Source organism: Lygodium microphyllum, chromosome 21, assembly GCF_053477565.2.
Source record: "Lygodium microphyllum isolate KBCC chromosome 21, Lygodium_microphyllum_v1.1.10, whole genome shotgun sequence".
Classification (NCBI taxonomy): Eukaryota; Viridiplantae; Streptophyta; class Polypodiopsida; order Schizaeales; family Lygodiaceae; genus Lygodium; species Lygodium microphyllum.
Window position 1 is genome coordinate 48,270,025 of NC_141155.1, and position 21,626 is coordinate 48,291,650.

A 21,626-nucleotide genomic window follows, 5' to 3' on the forward strand; every position below is an offset into this window, starting at 1 on the left:
TTGAGGAAGAGGAGCTGTACTGCTTTTGCGCTGCGATGAGTGGAGGGATTAAGACACCATCACCAATGCTTCAACTGAATTCTTGTGGTCACTTGTAGCTGCATTTTCCTTGAGGGAGGATAGATTGGAACAATGTTTGCTTTAACGACTACAATAGAGTGTGGAAAGACAAGTGATGAAACACATGCAGAGAACAAATTCTAAAGGTATATGTTTAGGATGAAGGTTCAGTCGTGAAAATCGTTTGTAGCAACAGGAAAGAAATTTGCAGATTGATCGGATATTGGAGGAATTCTGAGAAGGGAAGACAAAACAATTAGTTGCTTCGTTGCTGTGATGTTTGAAGTGGAATTGGAAGCCTTCGTTTGGGAGTCTCCCAGAGATTGGCCGCCATAGCTAAACGGAAAGATACGAATCGCACAGGATTTTGGAGGGAGCGATACTGCACACGCCACCGCCCATGCAAATTGCCATGTCCTGATAACACTTTTATTCTTACTGATCAATCGTCGGGAAGGAGTATCACAGATTCACACCTTCCCTTTTTGCCATTGTGTCGTCATCAGAAACCACAAACCACCGAACATCTGGCAGACTCAGTTTGAACATCTCCACAAGAATGCGTGCAATGCGGATTCCTGAGGGACTGCCTATAGGATGTGTAATACCCCATCTTGTAAAACATTTCATTGGAATCATACTTCTCAATATTCTCAGCAGGATATCAGTTAAAAAAAAAAAATTTGTGTCATCATCAGATGTTATCTGTGCAAAGAAGTGGCCGAGTGAAATGGCCTAGAGCTCTTTTAAAGAGGAATATGATCTAGAGAAGAGGAAAACTCAAGCCTCTAGGATTCGTGAGAAGTATCCTTACAGGATTCCTGTAATAGTTGAGAAAGCTGAAAGAAGTGACATTCCAGACATAAATAAGAAGAAGTACCTTGTACCAGTTGACCTTATTGTTGATCAATTTGTCTATGTTATTCGGAAGAGGATCAAATTAAATGCAGAGAAAGCAATCTTCATCCTTGTAGACAATGTTCTTCCGCCTACTGCTGCAATTATGTCGCCTATCTATGAGGAGCACAAAGATGAGGATGGCTTTCTTTAAGTTACATACAGTGGAGAGAACACCTTTGGGTTGTGCTGAAACTGTACATATGAAGAACATACAATGATGAGGGTGTTCGCAGGACATTGGAATCATAACATAACAGCATATTCTTGAATTCTTATCATCACCCATAAGTCCAAAACTTATCAAGGGAAAATTGCAAAGGATAGAACAACGATGGAAGATAAAGAGTTAATGGATTTTCTATTTTCTTTCCTGGATTCGGGGAGGATGAACTGAATGAACCGATTTCTTCATCTTGAACCCTTGTTTTGTTATTAATAGAAGTTAAACAAAGACTTGGCATCATTTTCTCATCTTGCTTACTTGCATGATGGATCTTCTATCCTGAAATTTATGAAGGACTTCTGAAGTTGCGACTTTGCTTTCGAAACCCTTCGACATCTTTGGTGAACCCGACGTGAAAGCATCGCAGAAATTTCAGGATGGGAGATACTTCAGCCTCTATTTCAGCTTCTTCTACAATTCTAGCTGCCTCTACTTCAACTCCATCAATGACTGCTGCGTCAAGTACTTCAACGGAGGATCTAAAGCAGATTTTGCAGAATATGTCCATGTATATGCAGCTCCAAAATCAACAAACACAATTGTATATGCAGCAGCAGCAACAATTGCATCAACAGCAGTTGTCTCAGCAAAGGCAACCCTATTCGGAGCAGGATAATGCAAACAGCGCGACTAAGGCTATTGAAGCAGTTGAGAATGAGAAAAAGCTATTTGACGGGCGTAATGTTTCAGCATATTTGAAGACATATGAGATCAAGATGGGGTTTTTCAGAGTTCCAGCTGGACTTATGAGTAAGTACTTCCTTCGTCTTGTCACACCTACTTTGAGGACAAAAGTGACTGATCTTTTTATTCAAAATACACATTGGCAAGATTTTAAGAAGGCCTTGAAAGAAGAATACTTCCTTGAGGACTTTGGTATGGCTACTCGGCGGTCATTCCGAGAGTGGGTCTACATGCCAAACAAAGGTCTCGCTGCTTCGGAGTTGATTCGAGAATTCGAAGAGAGGTATAGTCAGCTTGATGCCATTGAACAAAGAGCATTGGATGTTGAAAAAGTTGACCTTTTCTTGCAAGCTGCAGATCCTGCTCTTCAAGAAGAATTGGGTGAGCTTCTTGAGGATCGCACGAAGCCTATGGGTCTTAAAACTGATTGGCAGGATGCTCACGATGCAGTCTCGACTTTGACCAAGAGGAGGATATGGAAGACTCGCCTACAGAATGGTTCCATGCCACCTACACCATCATCAGCTCCTATGCCTACTTCTATCCCTGTTATTTCTTCTCCTCCTCAGCCAGTTTCTTGGCCTATGCCAGTGCCTACTATTTCCACTCCACCTATTCCTCCTGTTCCGCGACCGATGCCTACACCTTCTGCTCCAAAACCATCCACTCCATCGGTGCCTACCTCTCTTGATGACATAATCAAAGGCATCACAGATTTGACACTGGAGTCAGTCAAAGCGGAGTTGGTGGGAAAGTTGAAGGAGCAGTTTGCTTCGACTGCGCCTACTGCTTCTTCTAGCGCTCCTACTGCACCTAGGAATGCTCCTAATGCACCTAGGAGAGATCCGAGATGTATTTGGTGTGATAGTATGGAGCATCAGCATTGCAGGGATTGTGAATCTTTCCAGGATGCAAGGAGGCAGAATTTGGTATATTGGGGGCAAGATGGTAAGATTTGGTTGACTGAGACAGGAGCTCCACTTGCTACTAACTTTGGTAAAGGTGGAATGAAGAAGTTAGTGGAGGACATGGCTGCGCGTTGTCGTAGAGTTCACGCAAGGGCTGCAGAACACGGGGTTCAAGGTACAGCAATGGAAGAGACTAACAAGAAGAACTCAAAAATTTGATGCCAAAGTTCACTATATTCCTTGTCAAATGAGTTACAAGAAGTTCATGTTCAGAATAAACTGAAGTTTATCATAAACTGTTTCCATTCAGGTGTATGTTGACAGTTGCACTAGGAAGAAAAACATTCTTCACTTTAGCATGTTCATTCATGGCAGTTGCCCTGTTCTTCAATTCAGCATTTATTGTAGTGATCACCTCTTTCGTACATGAAAAGCAGTTACAACAAGTTGTTCATCCTTTGAGTTGTTTAGGAATGACACAAGATTGACAGCTAGTTGTGAGACATTGGCAAAAAACTCCTATTATGTAGCCACCAGCAAAGCTAATTGCAAGCTGTATAGTATCACAAATTCCATCTTATGTTGAATGGATTCATGGCTAAAGAAAAGGGAAATGTCACAGCTAAAAGTTCAAGGCATATGTAGCCGTTGTATCCTACTGTGACTGTGGAAATTAGTTGCTCCTGCTGCAATTTGTGACAGAACAGCTTCTACTTCTGTTCAATATTGAAAGGCTCTTTTCATGATGAAGACCCTAAGCACCTATGCCAACCATACTTTCAGGTTTCAAAATCTGCAGATGATTTCTCAAAGTCTGCGAATCTCATGGAATGCTCGATGCGCAATCATCACGGACAAAGCTTCCAGTTTGGAATTGATTAGGAGTATGTCTCCCTCTGGAATTTGAATCAAGAAGTCCCTTTTTCATGAGAGCTTTAGAGCCCAAAACCTCAATCTGCATTTCTTACTCTGTGACATCAAAACACCAGAATTTAGACGTTGTTTTCTGAATTGGATATAACCATCGATTTCTCTGCTAACCGCCAATGAAGCTTCCTCGCTATCTTCAAGACTGTCCGTTCTTTCATCATCCAATAGCTCGGCTAGAACACATCAAAATGCTGGTATCACTGGAGCAGAACTTCATTGGAACTGTCTATCTCCTTCATAGCAGACTTAATCAGATTGTTTACTTCAGGTGTTGCATGGCGTGATTAAGCATTGGCAAGAAAAAGGACAAGATGCTCCCATTGATTGTTTGCATTATCTCTTTCTTTGTGCCGAGACCAGTTGTTGTTGCCTTTCGTCATCTTCCTCCCGGAATTGTGCATACACATTGCCAACCTTCTTGAATTTGATAGAAAGGGCTGCTTTTTCCATCCGATTGACAGACAACACCCGTTAGAATTAGTCTCCGTCCTCTCCATCGAAAACCATCCCCTTTGTCTTTTTTCCCACAGGCGGCTCCTCACAGTTTCCCCCCCGTAATTTCCCCTTTTTCCATTATCTTCCGATTTTTGCTTTCCTCCTCCTTCATCATCATTTGCAAGCTCTCGTTATTCCTCTTTTATAGTGTTTGTCATCGGCTTTTCTTCAATTCTGCGTTATCATTGTTCCTCCTTCTATGCCTCTGAGAACGTGGAACATGCCCAACGGCCAAGCTGCTCTCATAACACTGTAATGTCCTCCGTACAAAACGAAGCAGCATGTCTTGATTTCATCTGCATTAGTCGAGAGCTCTTATCAGCATGTCTTGATCTCGTTTGCATCAGTCGATAGCTCTTATCATGCTCAATGATTGCAAGAGCTTGACGAATTGGTTTGTCCCCAAACTCCATATCCAACACACCTCGTGATGACAGAAGTCATGAGAAGAAGGCGAGTATCGTTCTGGGACATGACTGATGCATTCATTCTTCTTGAATTTGATAGATAGGAAATCAAGTTCGTGTTTTAGGCCGTCAAGAGTACAGTCTGGTTATGGTTCATAAAGCTGCTCAGGGCCGGCACCCTTTTACGTCAGACTGAGACTGCTCTGGGACATTGCGAAAAAACCTATCCTCCACCTTCAACCTGCATATTCCCTTCCGATTCACAGACGGCCCTCTGTTTTTAGTTTTTCCTTTCTTGTTCACTGCGTGTCACAGTGCCAAAAATATCCAAGGAGAAAATAGAGCCTCTCAGCATCATTTTTAGCCATCGAAATCAAAAACCATTTTCAGTATTGTATTTTATTCCAAAGTCCTCATGAGGACCACCTGGATTGTGACTTGCAGTCAAAATGAAAGCACCATAAGCTTTTTCACCATTAAAATCAGCTCTGTTCCTGATGACAGCTGAAACAGCTGGTGTTGACAGCAGCCCATTTTGCCCAACCCACACTTGGCTCACACCATTTGTTGCAGCAATCTTTATTATGATCTGAATCACTTCTTTCGAAAAGTATCGGCCGTCACCAGAGACAACAATTGTCGACCCTTTTACTTTTTCAGCAGGTAGTGCATTGATTGTTGCTTGCACAAAGTTGTGTAGATAATTTGGTTGCTTGAAAACAGTAACCTTTTTCCTCAACCCTGAAGTTCCTGGTTTTTGACCTTCATATCGAGATGTGTGGCATGTGGTGACCTTAAAGACTGTCATTGCACACGAAACTAGAACAAATAGCAACAGGACAAAGATCCTTTGGCATCAGTTTTTCATATTTCTCTAATACACACACATCATGCATCCAAACAAAATCATACACATGCACTAAGGGAATATGTACACTGGATGCAGATTATCGAAATGCTTCACACAAACAATGAATCACACGCAGAAAATAACACAAATGCACAACAAAAGAAATGGAGGTGTATACGACTCGAATGCGCAGCAGCACGACATCCACCCCCTCTGAACCTGCGCATCCTCCGGATGTGCCAACTATCCAGGATCATTCAAATCCACAAACAAGTCAAGTCCATCATCTATTTCTAGTAGACATGTTTCTCCATCAGCTTCATCATCTATGTTCTCTGTTTCTTCTGCTTGTCTTTCTTCTACCTGCTCTTCTTCTGTCAATGCTTCAAGTGCATATTCTTCATCTTCTCTTCTCTTGAAAATCTTGACTCGTTTTCCAGCAATAGGCACCCTCAATACTGTTCCATCTAATTCAACCAGCTCGTAGGTACCATTGTCAAAAACCTACTTCACTTCATACGGTCCAAACCATCTTTGAACCATTTTTCTCATGCTACTATGCTGATTTTCTAGACTACTGTCGTAGACTAGAACCCAATCTCCTTCTTTTATGGCTCTAGGCCTCAAGCGATGCCTCAAATCAAACCTGTCCTTATTTCTGAGATGGGCTGCCTTCAAACGATCAATTGCTAGCTGCACATCTTCTGTCCTTCTTTCTAGTTGACAAATCCGAAGGGCTAGCAGCTCTTCCCTTGATAAATTCTCATGCCACGGAAGAACACTCCAAGTGAGAGCACAAATTTCAGTAGGCATGACAGGTTTTTGCCCATATATCAACTCCGCAGGCATGTATCCAGTAGTCACACTATGTGTAGAGCGATCAGCCCATAATGCAAAAGGTAGGAATCTTGGCCAATCTCCAATCCGACCTCTACAAGCTTTTGCTAATGCTTTAACTATTGGCGGATGTCCTCTTTCACTTTTGCCATTTCCCTCTGGATTATAGGCAGTAGTAAGAGCCAATTTAATCCCAAGCCGTGAGAAGAATTCTCTAGCCTCATCTGCATCTAGCTCTCCACGATCAGCTATAATCTTGCCTATACATCCATACCTGCAAAATATTTCTTCCAACAAGAATTTACATACTGTAGTGGTGGTCTTCGTCCGCAAAGATCTGCCTTCAACATAGTTTGTAAGATCCTCCCTAGCCAATTAGACAAGATATCTCATCTGCCAAAGTCCCACTGGCAAAGTAACCAAGTCTACTACCCACTTATAATGCATACATAGTGGATAAGTCGGATGCAACTCATCACGATGTCGCACTAAAGAGTAAAGCTGGCAGTCCCTGCAAGTGTCTACAAAGTGAGAAAGATCTTTATACATCCCTTTCCACCAGTATCTTTCTTTGATTTTCTCATAGGTAGCCCACACACCTCTATGTCCAGCCCATGAGCTCTCATGAAACTCTCGCATAATCTGTATTTGCATCGCTACATCACAAACTACTCTCAAGGGCAAGCCTCCTCTCTTCTTTGGATGCTTCCAAAGAAAACCATCTTTCAAGAAATACCCATAAGCCTTCCTTCTGATTTTCTTGAATTCATCATCTGTCCAATCAGCTCTTCGAGTCAATGAACTTAGATACTGTCCAATTTGCAGCCACTCATCAACATAAAGTTCTTCAATAAAGGCTTCAACAATAGATACATGACAATCATGAACAAGGACAGAAGCAGCAAAATCTATCTCATCATCTTCTGCAAGCATTGACTCCTCATCCTCATATCTCGCTCTAGATAGCATGTCAGCAACTGGATTATCTTTCCCTGCTATGTGTCGAAATTCTGGATTCAATGATTTGATATAGGCAATCCATCGAAGCATCGCTATATCTAGAGTCAAACAACTAGTAATCATGCCAAGCAAAGGCAAACAATCTGTTTCCACAATAACTGAAGCTCCAATAAAATACCCTTTGTCACACTTCAGTGCAGTGACTACTCCCCACAACTCTCTTTTAATCTGCGGATATCTCCTCTGTCGCTCATTAAGAACTTTAGCTCCAAAGCGGATAGCATATCTATTTCCATCAGCATCATCCTGTCCCACAGCCCAACCTATGCCAATAGGGCTAGTATCAACTGTCAACATGATCGGCCGTCCACACTGATAATCCGCCTTGCGTAGAGTAGGAGCTGATTGCAACAGCTTCTTGAGCTTACGCATGGCTTTTGAATGCTTCTCATCCCAATGAAATTTATGCCCCTTTCGAAGCAGCTGATAGAGAACATCTGCTATATGAGCAAAATGAGGAATCCAAATCATGTAAAATACACAAGCTCCCACAAATCTCCGCACCTCTGAAGTAGTCGAGCAATACTCTATAATCATGTTTATGGCATCCACCTTTGCAGGAGAAGGCTTTTTGCCATAATATCCAACCATATGCCCAACTATGATGACTTCATTAACACCAAAGACAGATTTCAGCCCTGAAAGTGTCAAATTTACCTCCTCTAATCGTGTCAATATTTTCTCACAAGCAATCAAGTGGTCAGCCACAAACTGTCTACATCCACGCAAATCAAGACTTTCATTCTTTTCTTCTTCCCTTAATAGGCACATCATCTAGAAAAGGCATGGTATACTGCGGAATATAGTCTCGTAAAACTCTGTGCATAGCATTCATCATATGAGCAACTGAGTTTGTGGCACCTTGAGGCAAGGTACACATCCTCACAAGACCAATAGGTGTCCGCATAGTAGTAATATCCCTGCTTTCCAAGGCAAGCTGAAACTGATCATAACCTGAATACAAGTCACCTAGAGAATAGATGGCTCGTCCTGCAAAAGCCTCAGCAAATTCATCCACAACTGGACGTGTTCCCACATTCCTGATTGTCACTTTGTTCACGGGCTGCATATCCTGAATAAATCTCAAAGTACCATTCTTCTTTGGTATAGTAAACCCCCTGTTAGAATAGGGTGCAGAAGAGGGTTCCAAAATCCCCATTTTAATCTTCTCATTCAGCAACTCTATCAGCTTTGGCAAGTGTGCTTTAGGCACAGGTATAGGACGTATATTCCATGGTACATGAGGAACAGTGAAGATGACCATAGGTGCAACCAATTCAGGACTAATGCAACCAATTTCATGTGGAAAGAAAGCAAATGCCTTACCATGACGTCCAAGCATCTCTCTAAAACATTCTTTTTCCACTGGAAGCAAAAATTCATCATTTCCAATCTTCAATTCTGCAAGAGTTTTAGCTGTAAACTTATGTCCAATATTTGCAGGGTCCCTCAACATAGGCTGCTTCATAGCTTTTTCAATCTGTTCATCACTATCAGAAGGAAGCGAGCCTGCAACCGGCTTAACCTTCTTATCAACTGTTTTATATTTTGTGTCAACCTTGGCATCACTCAAGCACTCTTTTCTTTGCTGCAATTTCTGCAATTTTTCAGCAACTTTCAATTCTATTGACTGAAAATTTTCAGCCTTTTGCTCTATGGACTGCATAGGTGCAGCCTGAAACTCTGTATGCAGAAATTTTTCTGCATTCAACTCTGTTGGCTGAATGGATTCACCCCCATCGGCTCTATGGACTGCATAGATGCATCCTGAAACTCTGTATGCAGAAATTTCTCTGCATTCAACTCTGTTGGCTGAATGGATTCAGCCCTCTGCAATTCTGTTAGCTGATCAAGATCAGCCATAAATTCAATTTGCTGAGTTTTCTCAGCCTCTAACTCTGTTTGCAGCATAAAACCAGAAATTTCCTGAAACATATCCAAGGTTTGCACAGGTATGATCTTTGAACCCTTACATACATCAGTTTTCAGCATTGCTCTCATCTCAAACAATGTATCTGCATAAGACATCCCTTCATACAATCCATCTACATGCTCTTCTGCTTGCAAAATACCTGCATTCTTCAACTCTTTCTCCTTAGGCCAATGTACTGCCTGGCAGCTCTAGACAAATCTGAAATTTTCTGATAACTCACTGAACTATCTGAAGAAAAACCAACAAAATTATTGGAGAAAGACTGGCTGCCAGGAGGCGAGATCTCCTCTTTTCTCCGCTCTGTACCACTGGCGTCTCGCAAGACAGCGGTACCTAATGAAAATCCAACTCCTTCGCAGGTAGTGGTGCCTCACGCAAGGAGTCCCTGTTTCTCGGATGATTTACCCCAACAGTCATAAACTGAATAGCTCGCATACCATCTTTATTGCGTATCCGCGCATAAGCTGACCCGTCATCCATCACTTTCGTTTCCATTCTTGCTTCTGTAATGAAAGGCTGTCCAAGAATAATCGGATAAGAGCATGAATCCTGAACAAAGCAATGATAATCCTCTTCAACATTACCAATAGAAATTCTGATACTTGGACAAGCAGCATACATATCACCAGAAGTATTATTGGCGGCTCTCATGCGCCAGCCATGCTCTGCATCCATAGGCCACTTGCCACTCTCATAAACACCTCGAGCAATAAGATTAATCTCAGAACCATGATCAACTAAAGCGACCAATGGAATTTGTTTCTCTCCAATCCTTACCACTGTCTCAGTGGTTGCTCTAGCCCAATGACTTCGTGAAAAATGGCTGCGAGGAATGAGAATAGGGGTCTCATCATCTTCATACTACATAGGCTGCACTATTTTCTCCAATTGCGGATTAACAGAAGCATTCTCAACCATCACTGCATTATCATGCTCTTCCCCAAGAGCTCCATGCCACAATCCCTGTAAAGCAGGTCCTTCCATCGCATGTCGTTTCCTTCGCAAAAGATCTTGCATCTGATCCTGTATTTCTCTTCTAGCAATCCCAAGAGCTTCTCCAAGAGTAAAAGTAACTTCACTATTCAAAATTCTTTCATGAAAAATCTTACTCATATCCGTTTGCATTTCAAGATCTGACAAAAGCTTGAATCCTGGCTCTTTTCTTGGTTGCCTCTTTTCTTTCAACTTGGCTCCCATTGGTTGATCAGAACCTGTTTGAGCTGGAGAATTTGACATAGGTGGAGCTGTAACAGGTGGTGAAACAAAGTCACCCCCTCTAGTCTTTTTGGAGGAGCTAGGACCTTCCTCATCTCTTCTTCTCTTTTCCTCAACCATGGCATCTAAACCCTGCGTTTTAGCCATATAAGCAAAAATAGAATACCTATCAACAGGAGAATCCCATCCTGTTTCTCCTCGGATGCTGGAGCCCACACAAGTCATAGTAGATGCCTGAACTTTCCCTCTTCTCGCTATCTCCAAGGCAGAGGACCATAAAGCAGAGTCTCCATCAGATTTCTGCTCAAGCTGGACTCCAAAAGCTGAAGCATCTCCTCTAACACTCACATAAGCTGATCACACAGCCATATCATCAACAAGCTTCTTTATACCTCCCTTACCAAAGTTCGTGTCAAGAGGAGCGCCAGTCTCTGTCAGCCATATCTTCCCATCTTGTCCCCAGAACACTACATTCTTCTTACGTGCTGCCTGAAAAGCATCACAATCTCTGCAGTGTTGGTGCTCTGTACTATCACACCAAATACATCGTCGCCCTTTTCTTTGACCAGTTGGAAAAGCAGTCGCTAGAGCAGGCGCTACAGCAGGTACTGACATAAGTTGCTCCTTTAACTTACCAACTTCAGCTTTGATTGCTTCAATCGTCAAATCCGCCAAGCCTTTAATAACATCATCTACAGATAAGGGCACTGGAGCAGCAGGAACTGGTGGATTCACAGCAGGAGGAGTAGGCTTAGGCAAAGAAGTTGCAGCAGGGGTAGAAGAAGAAGTCTCCAAGGATTTTTCAGGAACTGATCCTGTGTTTCGATGCAATCTTACTCTCCTGCGCTGCTTCTTAACAAGAGCATTCACAGCATCAATGACATGTCTCCACTCAGTCTTTAAACCTGAATCAGTAGCTTGATCTTCCAAAAGATCATCCAACTTTTCCTATAAATCAGCATCTCCAGCTTGTAAAAATAACTCCACTTTCTATATCTCCAAAGCTTGTTGTTCAGTCCCATCCAACTGATCATATCGGCTTTCAAACTCTCGCAGAAGAGCGGTAACAGAAAGTCCCTTATTAGGCATAGAAACCCATGCTAAAAAATTCCTGCGATTCATAAGACCTGTATCTTCCAGGAAATATTCATCTTTTAATGCCTTCTTAAATTCAGCCCAACCTGCATGTGCTTCTTGAATTTCTGCAATTCGACCTTCAAGAGCGCGCACCACGATCCGCAAGAAGTAGCGGCTCCAAACATCTTGAGAAACCCCAAAAAAATTCATCTTTTCTTCATACAAATGCAGGTAAGTTGACACTTGCTGGCCATTAAACTGCTTCATCTCCTGTTGGACAGCTTTCAAGGCATCCATAGCATCACTGTCTCGTTTTGCATGAGCTTGCTGCTGCATATACATGGTAAATGACTGAAACAGGTTCTTCATGACATTATCATCTGTCATCTCTTCTTGCGAGTCTCCCATCTTGCTGAAAAGTGACGCAGCACTTTCACGTCGGGTTCACCAGAAATGTCGTAGAGTTCACGCAAGGGCTGCAGAACACGGGGTTCAAGGTACAGCAATGGAAGAGACTAACAAGAAGAACTCAAAAATTTGATGCCAAAGTTCACTATATTCCTTGTCAAATGAGTTACAAGAAGTTCATGTTCAGAATAAACTGAAGTTTATCATAAACTGTTTCCATTCAGGTGTATGTTGACAGTTGCACTAGGAAGAAAAACATTCTTCACTTCAGCATGTTCATTCATGGCAGTTGCCCTGTTCTTCAATTCAGCATTTGTTGTAGTGATCACCTCTTTTGTACATGAAAAGCAGTTACAACAAGTTGTTCATCCTTTGAGTTGTTTAGGAATGACACAAGATTGACAGCTAGTTGTGAGACATTGGCAAAAAACTCCTGTTATGTAGCCACCAGCAAAGCTAATTGCAAGCTGTATAGTATCACAAATTCCATCTTGTGTTGAATGGATTCATGGCTAAAGGAAAGGGCAATGTCACAGCTAAAAGTTCAAGGCATATGTAGCCGCTGTATCCTACTGTGACTGTGGAAATTAGTTGCTCCTGCTGCAATTTGTGACAGAACAGCTTCTACTTCTGTTCAATATTGAAAGGCTCTTTTCATGATGAAGACCCTAAGCACCTATGCCAACCATACTTTCAGGTTTCAGAATCTACAGATGATTTCTCAAAGTCTACGGATCTCATGGAATGCTCAATGCGCAGTCATCACGGACAAAGCTTCCAGTTTGGAATTGATTAGGAGTATGTCTCCCTCTGGAATTTGAATCAAGAAGTCCCTTTTTCACGAGAGCTTTAGAGCCCAAAACCTCAATCTGCATTTCTTACTCTGTGACATCAAAACACCATAATTTAGACGTTGTTTTTTGAATTGGATATAGCCATCGATTTCTCTGCTAACCGCCAATGAAGCTTCCTCACTGTCTTCAAGACTGTCCGTTCTTTCATCATCCAATAGCTCGGCTAGAACACATCATAATGCTGGTATCACCGGAGCAGAAATTCATTGGAGCTGTCTATGTCCTTCATAGCAGACTTAATCAGATTGTTTACTTCAGGTGTTGCATGGCGTGATTGAGCATTGGCAAGTAAAAGGACAAGATGCTCCCGTTGATTGTTTGCATTATCTCTTTCTTTGTGCCGAGACCAGTTGTTGTTGCCTTTCGTCATCTTCCTCCCGGAATTGTGCATACCCATTGCCAACCTTCTTGAATTTGATAGAAAGGGCTGCGTTTTTCCATCCGATTGACAGACAACACCCGTCAGAATTAGTCTCCGTCCTCTCCATCGAAAACCATCCCCTTTGTCTTTTTTCTCACAGGCGGCTCCTCACAGTTTCCCCCCCGTAATTTCCCATTTTTCCATTATCTTCCGATTTTTGCTTTCCTCCTCCTTCATCATCATTTGCAAGCTCTCGTTATTCCTCTTTTATAGTGTTTGCCGTCGGCTTTTCTTCAATTTTGCGTTATCATTGTTCCTCCTTCTATGCCTCTGAGAACGTGGAACGTGCCCAACGGCCAAGCTGCTCTCATAACACTGTAACGTCCTCCGTACAAAATGAAGCAGCATGTCTTGATTTCATCTACATTAGTCGAGAGCTCTTATCAGCATGTCTTGATCTCGTTTGCATCAGTCGAGAGCTCTTATCATGCTCAATGATTGCAAGAGCTTGACGAATTGGTTTGTCCCCAAACTCCATGTCCAGCACACCTCATGATGTCAGAAGTCATGAGAAGAAGGCGAGTATCATTCTGGGACATGACTGATGCATTCATTCTTCTTGAATTTGATAGATAGGAAATCAAGTTCGTGTTTTAGGCCGTCAAGAGTACAGTCTGGTTATGGTTCGTAAAGCTGCTCAGGGCCGGCACCCTTTTACGTCAGACTGAGACTGCTCTGGGACATTGCGAAAAAACCTATCCTCCACCTTCAACCTGCGTATTCCCTTCCGATTCACAGACGGCCCTCTGTTTTTAGTTTTTCCTTTCTTGTTCACTGCGTGTCACAGTGCCAAAAATATCCAAGGAGAAAATAGAGCCTGCCAGCATTATTTTTAGCCATCGAAATCAAAAACCATTTTCAGTATTGTATTTTATTCGAAAGTCCTCATGAGGACCACCTGGATTGTGACTTGCAGTCAAAATGAAAGCACCATAAGCTTTTTCACCATTAAAATCAGCTCTGTTCCTGATGACAACTGAAACAGCTGGTGTTGACAGCAGCCCATTTTGCCCAACCCACCCTTGGCTCACACCATTTGTTGCAGCAATCTTTATTATGATCTGAATCACTTCTTTCGAAAAGTATCGGTCGTCACCAGAGACAACAATTGTCGACCCTTTTACTTTTTCAGCAGGTAGTGCATTGATTGTTGCTTGCACAAAGTTGTGTAGATAATTTGGTTGCGTGAAAACAGTAACCTTTTTCCTCAACCCTAAAGTTCCTGGTTTTTTACCTTCATACCGAGATGTGTGGCATGTGGTGACCTTAAAGACTGTCATTGCACACGAAACTAGAACAAATAGCAGCAGGACAAAGATCCTTTGGCATCAGTTTTTCATATTTCTCTAATACACACACATCATGCATCCAAACAAAATCATACACATGCACTAAGGGAATATGTACACTGGATGCAGATTATCGAAATGCTTCACACAAACAATGAATCACACGCAGAAAATAACACAAATGCACAACAAAAGAAATGGAGGTGTATACGACTCGGATGCGCAGTAGCACGACAGCGTACTTCATATGTGACAGCTAGAGGTGATGCTTCTGCATATGGAGTACAGATTGAGAAGGGATCAGAGACTCAGTCCGCACTATGGACTTATGCTATGGAGACTGCAAACAAGGGGAAAATTCAGCAAACTGTTTTGACTAGTGCAGGCTCTAGCATCAGATCAGAGACAGGTTGGGACTCGCCTGTTGAAAGGTACTCTATTTATGCTTATTTGGCTAAATCTCATGGTGCAGATGTATTTGTTGAGGAGAAGCATAAGAGGGATGAAGAAAATCCAAGTGCAGCTAAGAAGACTAGAGGGGGTGAGTTTGTTACTCCACCTACTGTAGGACCATCTTCAAGACCAGGGCCAGATCGACAGATGGAGGATGCTCAAAAGAGAGAAAAGAGGCAAGAGCCTAGAGAGAGAAAGCAGCCAGGATTCAGATTGATGTTCGATATTGAGACATCTACAGATATGAAGAAAATCTTTAATGATAAGATACTTGGTAGCGAGGTGACTTTCACTATTTCTGAGATTTTGGGCATCTCAAAAAGAGAGTTTCAGGATCAGTTTCAGGAGGTCTTGAAGAGGAAAAGACATGCATTGTCTACCACTAATACACAGGGAGTTTTGATTGGGGAGTTGGATGAGGATGAGGATGAGGTTATGGTTGATAATGCTTCTGTTTTTCCGCAGGTAGAGAAGAGGGTTCAGCCTATGCATTATGCTGAAATTGATGAGCCTGTCATGATACCGCGTACTCACTTTTCGTGGAGCCATTAGGCTAGGGCAACTACAGAGACGATGGTAAAGATTGGAGAGAAACAGGTGCCTTATGTTGCATTGGTTGATCATGGTTTAGAGATTAATCTCATAGTTTGTGGAGTTTATGAGAGTAACAGATGGCCTATGGATGTAGAGCATGGGTGGTGTATGAGAGCCGCCAATAACACTGCAGGTGATTTGTATGCTGCCTGTCCTAGTGTCAGGGTTTCTATTGGTGATGTAGAGGAGGATTTTCATTTCTTTGTGCAGGATTCATGCTCTTATGCTATAATTCTTGGACAGCCATTCATTACAGAGATGCGCATGGAAACAAAGGTCATGGATGATGGATCTGCTTATGCACGGATTCGCAGTAAAGATGGTATGAGAGCAGTTCAGTTTATGACTGTATGTGTGAACCATGTTAGAAACAGGGATACTCTCAGAGATGCACCCTTGCCCACTGTGAGGGATTCGGGTTTTCATTAGGTACCGCCGTTTCGCGAGACGACGGTGGTACAGAGGAGAGGAGATTGGAGTTCTCGCCTCCTCGCAGCGGTGTTTTCTCCTCCGGTTTTGTTGGGATTTCAGCAAACAGTTCGATGAGTTATCAGAAGACTTCTAGGTTGCCTAGAGCTGCCAGGCAGTATATATGCAGGAAGGAGAAAATTTTGAAAAATGCAAGAATTTTAGAGGATGATGAGCACATAGATGGGATGTATGACAGTGTGATTTGTGCAGATACGATGACAGAGATGGGAGATATGCTGAAAACTGATATACTGAATTGTCACGGTAATGTATTAGTGTAGTCCGTGGACATGTTTCATGAAATTGCAGATTTTATGTCACAGATTGAGTCAGAGGCTGAGGTAACTTAGCAAAGAGTGTTGAGTGCTGAAGAAATTCAGCAAACAGAGTTTCCAGCTGGTTATGATCAGCTTTCAGAGATACAGAGGGCTGAAAATTTTCAGCCAACAGAGTTTACTGCTGAAATATTTCAGCATTCAGAGTTTGGGGCTGTTTCTATGCAGTCCATAGAGCAGAGGGCTGAGAATATTCAGCCATTGGAGTGCAGAATTGCTGATTTACAGCAAGGTTTATGTAATGCAGAAGAGCATAATGAAGCCAGGGTTGACACGAAATACAAAACTGTGGATAAGAAGGTGAAGCCGGTTGCTGTACTGCTTCCACCTGACAGTGATCAGCAAATAGAGAGGGCTGCTAAACAGCAAATTTTGAGGAATCCGGAGCATATTGGTCATAAATTTTCAGCAGAGACTCTTGCTGAATTGAAAATTGGAAATGGTAATTTCTTGTTACCCATAGAGAAGCAATGCTTTCAGGAGATGCTTGAGCGTCATGGAAGGGGATTTTCTTTTTTTCCGCATGAGATTGGATGTGTGAATCCTGATATTGTTGCTCCTATGGCCATTTTTACTATTCCTCATATCCCATGGAATCTCCGACCTATTCCAGTGCCTAAAGCACACTTGCCAAAGTTGATTGATTTATTGAATGAGAAAATCAGGATGGGAATCCTTGAGCCTTCATCTGCACCATACTCAAACAGGTGGTTTACAGTTCCAAACAAGAATGGTACTCTTCGATTTATTCAGGACATGCAGCCAGTGAACAGAGTTACTATCAGGAATGCTGGTATAGGTCCAGTTGTGGATGAGTTTGCAGAGGCATTTGCTGGACGTGCCATCTATTCTTTGGGTGATTTGTATTCAGGATATGATCAGTTTCAGCTGGCTTTGGAAAGCAGGGACATAACCACCATGAGAACTCCTATTGGGCTTGTCAGGATGTGTACCTTGCCTCAAGGTGCCACTAATTCTGTTGCGCATATGATGAATGCCATGCATAAGGTCCTTCGTGATTACATACCTCAGCTTACCATGCCTTTCTTGGATGATGTGCCCATTAAGGGGTGTGCAGAAGAAGAGAAGAATGAGAGTCTAAATGAGCAGGGATGCAGATACTTTGTGGCTGATCATATTTCAGCATGTGAGAAGATTTTGGCCAGGTTAGAAGAAGTGAACTTGACACTTTCAGGGCAAAAATCTGTTTTTGGAGTGAATGAGGTTGTCATTGTTGGACATATGTGTGGATATTATGGCAGAAAACCCTCACCTGATAAGGTGAATGCTATAGGCAAGATTGCGGAGTATTGTTCTACCACTTCAGAGGTACGGAGATTCATTGGTGCTTGTGTGTTTTATATGATTTGGATACCTCATTTTGCACACATAGCAGATTGTTTGTATCAGCTGCTTCGAAAGGGGCAGAAATTCTATTGGGATGAAGCCATACTAGAGCTATGCGGAAATTGAAGAAGTTATTGCAGAATGCTCCTACTCTCAGGAAAGCGGATTATAATTGTGAAAGGCCTATTGTATTGACAGTTGACACTAGTCCAATTGGCATAGGCTGGGCTATGGGTCAAGATGATGCAGATGGAAATAGGTATGCTATTCGGTTTGGGGCGAAAGTCCTAAACAAGAGACAGAGGAGATATCCGCAAATCAAGAGGGAGTTATTGGGGATTGTCACGGCTCTCAAATGTGACAAGGAGTACTTTATTGGAGCTTCAGTTGTGGTAGAGACAGATTGCTTGCCATTGATTGGTATGATTACGAGTTGCTCTACTCCGGATATAGCCATGTTGAGATGGATTGCATACATCAAGTCATTAAATCCGGAATTTAAACACATAGCAGGGAAGGATAATCCAGTGGTAGATATGTTGTCTAGAGCCAGATATGATGATGAGGAGACTCTACTTGCAGAAGAGGATGATGCAAAAATTTCAGCCACTATGGTTGATCATGTTTGTCATGTCTATGATATTGTGGCTTTTATAGAAGAACTTTATGTTGGAGATTGGTTGCAGATTGGCAGGTATCTTAGTACACTAAGCAAAAGAGATGAATGGACAGATGAAGAGTTTAAGAAGATCAGAAAGAAAGCCTATGGTTATTTTCTCAAGGATGGATTTCTTTGGAAGCATCCGAAGAAAAGAGGCGGATTACCTTTGCGGGTTGTCTGCGATAGAGAGACACAGTTACAGGTGATGAGGGAGTTTCATGAGAGTCCTTGGGCTGGTCATAGAGGAGTGTGGGCTACTTATGAGAAAATCAAGGAGAAATATTGGTGGAAAGGCATGTACAGAGATGTTTCTCACTTTGTTGAGACTTGCAGAGACTGCCAGATGTATTCAGTAGTGCGTCATCGAGATGAGCTTCATCCGACCTATCTGCTATGCATTCATTATAAGTGGGTAGTTGATTTGGTTACTATGCCTATGGGTCTATGGCAGATGAGATACATTGTTTTGGCTAGAGAGGATCTTACCAATCATGTTGAGGGTAGATCTTTGAGAACGAAGACCACTAGTGCAGTGTGTAAGTTCTTATTGGAGGAAATTTTCTGCAAGTATGGTTGTGTGGGTAAGATCACTGCGGATCGTGGTGAATTGGATGCAGATGAAGCTAGGGAGTTTTTCTCTCAGCTAGGAATCAAGTTGGCTCTAACCACAGCATATAATCCAGAGGGAAATGGGAAGAGTGAAAGAGGGCATCCGCCGATAGTGAAAGCATTAGCCAAAGTATGCAGAGGACGGATTGGAGAATGGCCGAGACTTTTACCATTTGCTTTGTGGGCTGATCGTACGACTCATAGTGTTACCACAGGATATATGCCTATAGAGTTGATGTATGGTCAGAAACTGGTTATGCCGACTGAGACTTGTGCTTTGACTTGGTCAGTTTTACCTTGGCAGGAGGATTTGACGAGAGAAGAGCTCTTAGCTCTTCGGATTCGACAGTTGGAGAGGAGACCAGAGGATATTCAGCTAGCTATTGACAGGTTGAAGGTTGCTAGACTAAGGAATAAGGACAGGTTTGATAGCAGGCCTCGTTTGCAGCCTAGAGCAATAGAAGAGGGAGATTGGGTATTGGTCTTTGATAGCAGCCTTGAAAATCAGCATACTGCACTTCGGAAGATGGTGAAAAGATGGTTTGGGCCATACATAGTCAGACATGTCTTTGATAATGCAACATATGAGCTGACAAAATTGGATGGGATAGTGCTTAGAGTGCCTATTGCTAGAAAAAGAATCAAGATTTTCAAGAAAAGGGATGATGAGGAATATGCATGGGAAGAATTTTCAAGAGAAGAACAACGAGAAGAAATTCCAATGGAAGAAACAGATGACATGACACCGGAAATGCATAACGAAGAGATTGATCTGTTTGTGGATCTTGATGATAATGATCATGGGTAGTTGGCCCATCCGGAGGATGTGCAGGATTAGAGGGGGTGGATGTCGTATTGCTGCGCATTCGAGGTGTGTAAACCACCCAAAAGTCGTGTGTGTGATTTGATACTTTGTACATACTTAGTTGTTATGTTTGCTCTTTTATTTTATGCTGAAGACGAAGAAGAACAAGGAGTTTTAGTAGACTGGTAACTCGAGATGCAATCTCATGGCTACACTTATTTCAAGATATGTCGATTATGAGCTTCGTGAGGATGTTTCTAACATCTACAACTGGATGTTCTATGTGTGAAATGGCAGTAGTATGGGCACAGAACCAATTGATCATGATGAGTCTAGAGAGCTTATCAAAGCGTATCCTAGTAAGATGTGCGAATGCCTTCCGAATCTGAATGGAGAGAGTGTTGTGGAGTGTGATCAAGTTTTTTCCATGCTCACAGTGACCTTTACGATAGGAGGGAAACATTTTGATCTTACGCTTGAGTAGTATATCTTGAAAGTTGGAGAGGGTAATGAAATGTAATGTGTTAGTGGGTTTATGGGTCCGGATGTTTCTTCAAGGCCTCTATGGATTCTTGGAGATGTTTTTATGGGCGTTTATCACACGGTTTTCGATTATGGAAAAACACGTGTAGGCTTTGCAAGGAAAGAGCTTTGTTTTGAATCGGAAAGGGGGGGAAAAAAAAGATGACACTCTGTGGCTAATTAGAGGAGATCCCAAAAGGAGACGATTACGGGAACAGAGGAAGAAAATAGACGAATGATAAGAAAAATAGAGGAAGGGGGAAGAGGAAAAACACGCAGGAAAAACAGGGAAGGGAGCTTTTTCAATCAGAGAGGAAAATAAATGGTACTCTGCGCTGGATGAGGAAAAAAATAGCTGGAAACGGAAGAGGAATCGTTGTGGGGAAGAAAGCTTTCTCTGGGAAGGGGATTGAGGAGATAAGGAGGGAAGAAATGGAGTACTAACGCATCCAAGTGGAGGTATTCTCGGACCAGAAGATGGAATGCAGGAAAGAAGAAGGGTTCAGATCTTTTTCAGATCATCGATAGAGTGCAAGGTTCCAGAAAAACGTTTTGAGGAAGAGGAGCTGTACTACTTTTGCGCTGCGATGAGTGGAGGGATTAAGACACCATCACCAATGCTTCAGCTGAATTCTTGTGGTCGCTTGTAGCTGCATTTTCCTTGAGGGAGGATAGATTGGAACAATGTTTGCTTTAATGACTACAATAGAGTGTGGAAAGACAAGTGATGAAACACATGCAGAGAACAAATTCTAAAGGTATATGTTTAGGATGAAGGTTCAGTCGTGAAAATCGTTTGTAGCAACAGGAAAGAAATTTGCAGATTGATCGGATATTGGAGGAATTCTGAGAAGGGAAGACGAAGCAATTAGTTGCTTCGTTGCTGTGATGTTTGAAGTGGATTGGAAGCCTTCGTTTGGGAGTCTCCCAGAGATTGGCCGCCATAGCTAAACGGAAAGATACGAATCGCACAGGATTTTGGAGGGAGCGATACTACACACGCCACCGCCCACGCAAATTGCCATGTCCTGATAACACTTTTATTCTTACTGATCAATCGTCGGGAAGGAGTATCACAGATTCACACCTTCCCTTTTTGCCATTGTGTCGTCATCAGCAACCACAAACCACCGAACATCTGGCAGACTCAGTCTGAACATCTCCACAAGAATGCGTGCAATGCGGATTCCTGAGGGACTGCCTATAGGATGTGTAATACCCCATCTTGTAAAACATTTCATTGGAATCATACTTGCTCAATATTCTCAACAGGTTATCAGTATAAAAAAAAAATTTGTGTCATCATCAGATGTTATCT

General features: G+C 42.3%; 3 pseudogenes; 1 reads left to right on the plus strand and 2 right to left on the minus strand.

Annotated features, from left to right (window-relative positions):
* The first annotated feature begins 790 nt into the window (after positions 1-790).
* On the plus strand, positions 791-1,150 carry LOC148017977 (autophagy-related protein 8C-like pseudogene; annotated as a pseudogene).
* A 3,830-nt stretch (positions 1,151-4,980) lies between these two features.
* Positions 4,981-5,415, minus strand: LOC148017978 (putative phosphoglucomutase, cytoplasmic 1 pseudogene; annotated as a pseudogene).
* Positions 5,416-14,067: 8,652 nt separating this feature from the next.
* LOC148017979 (putative phosphoglucomutase, cytoplasmic 1 pseudogene) lies at positions 14,068-21,558 on the minus strand (annotated as a pseudogene).
* Positions 21,559-21,626: the final 68 nt, after the last annotated feature.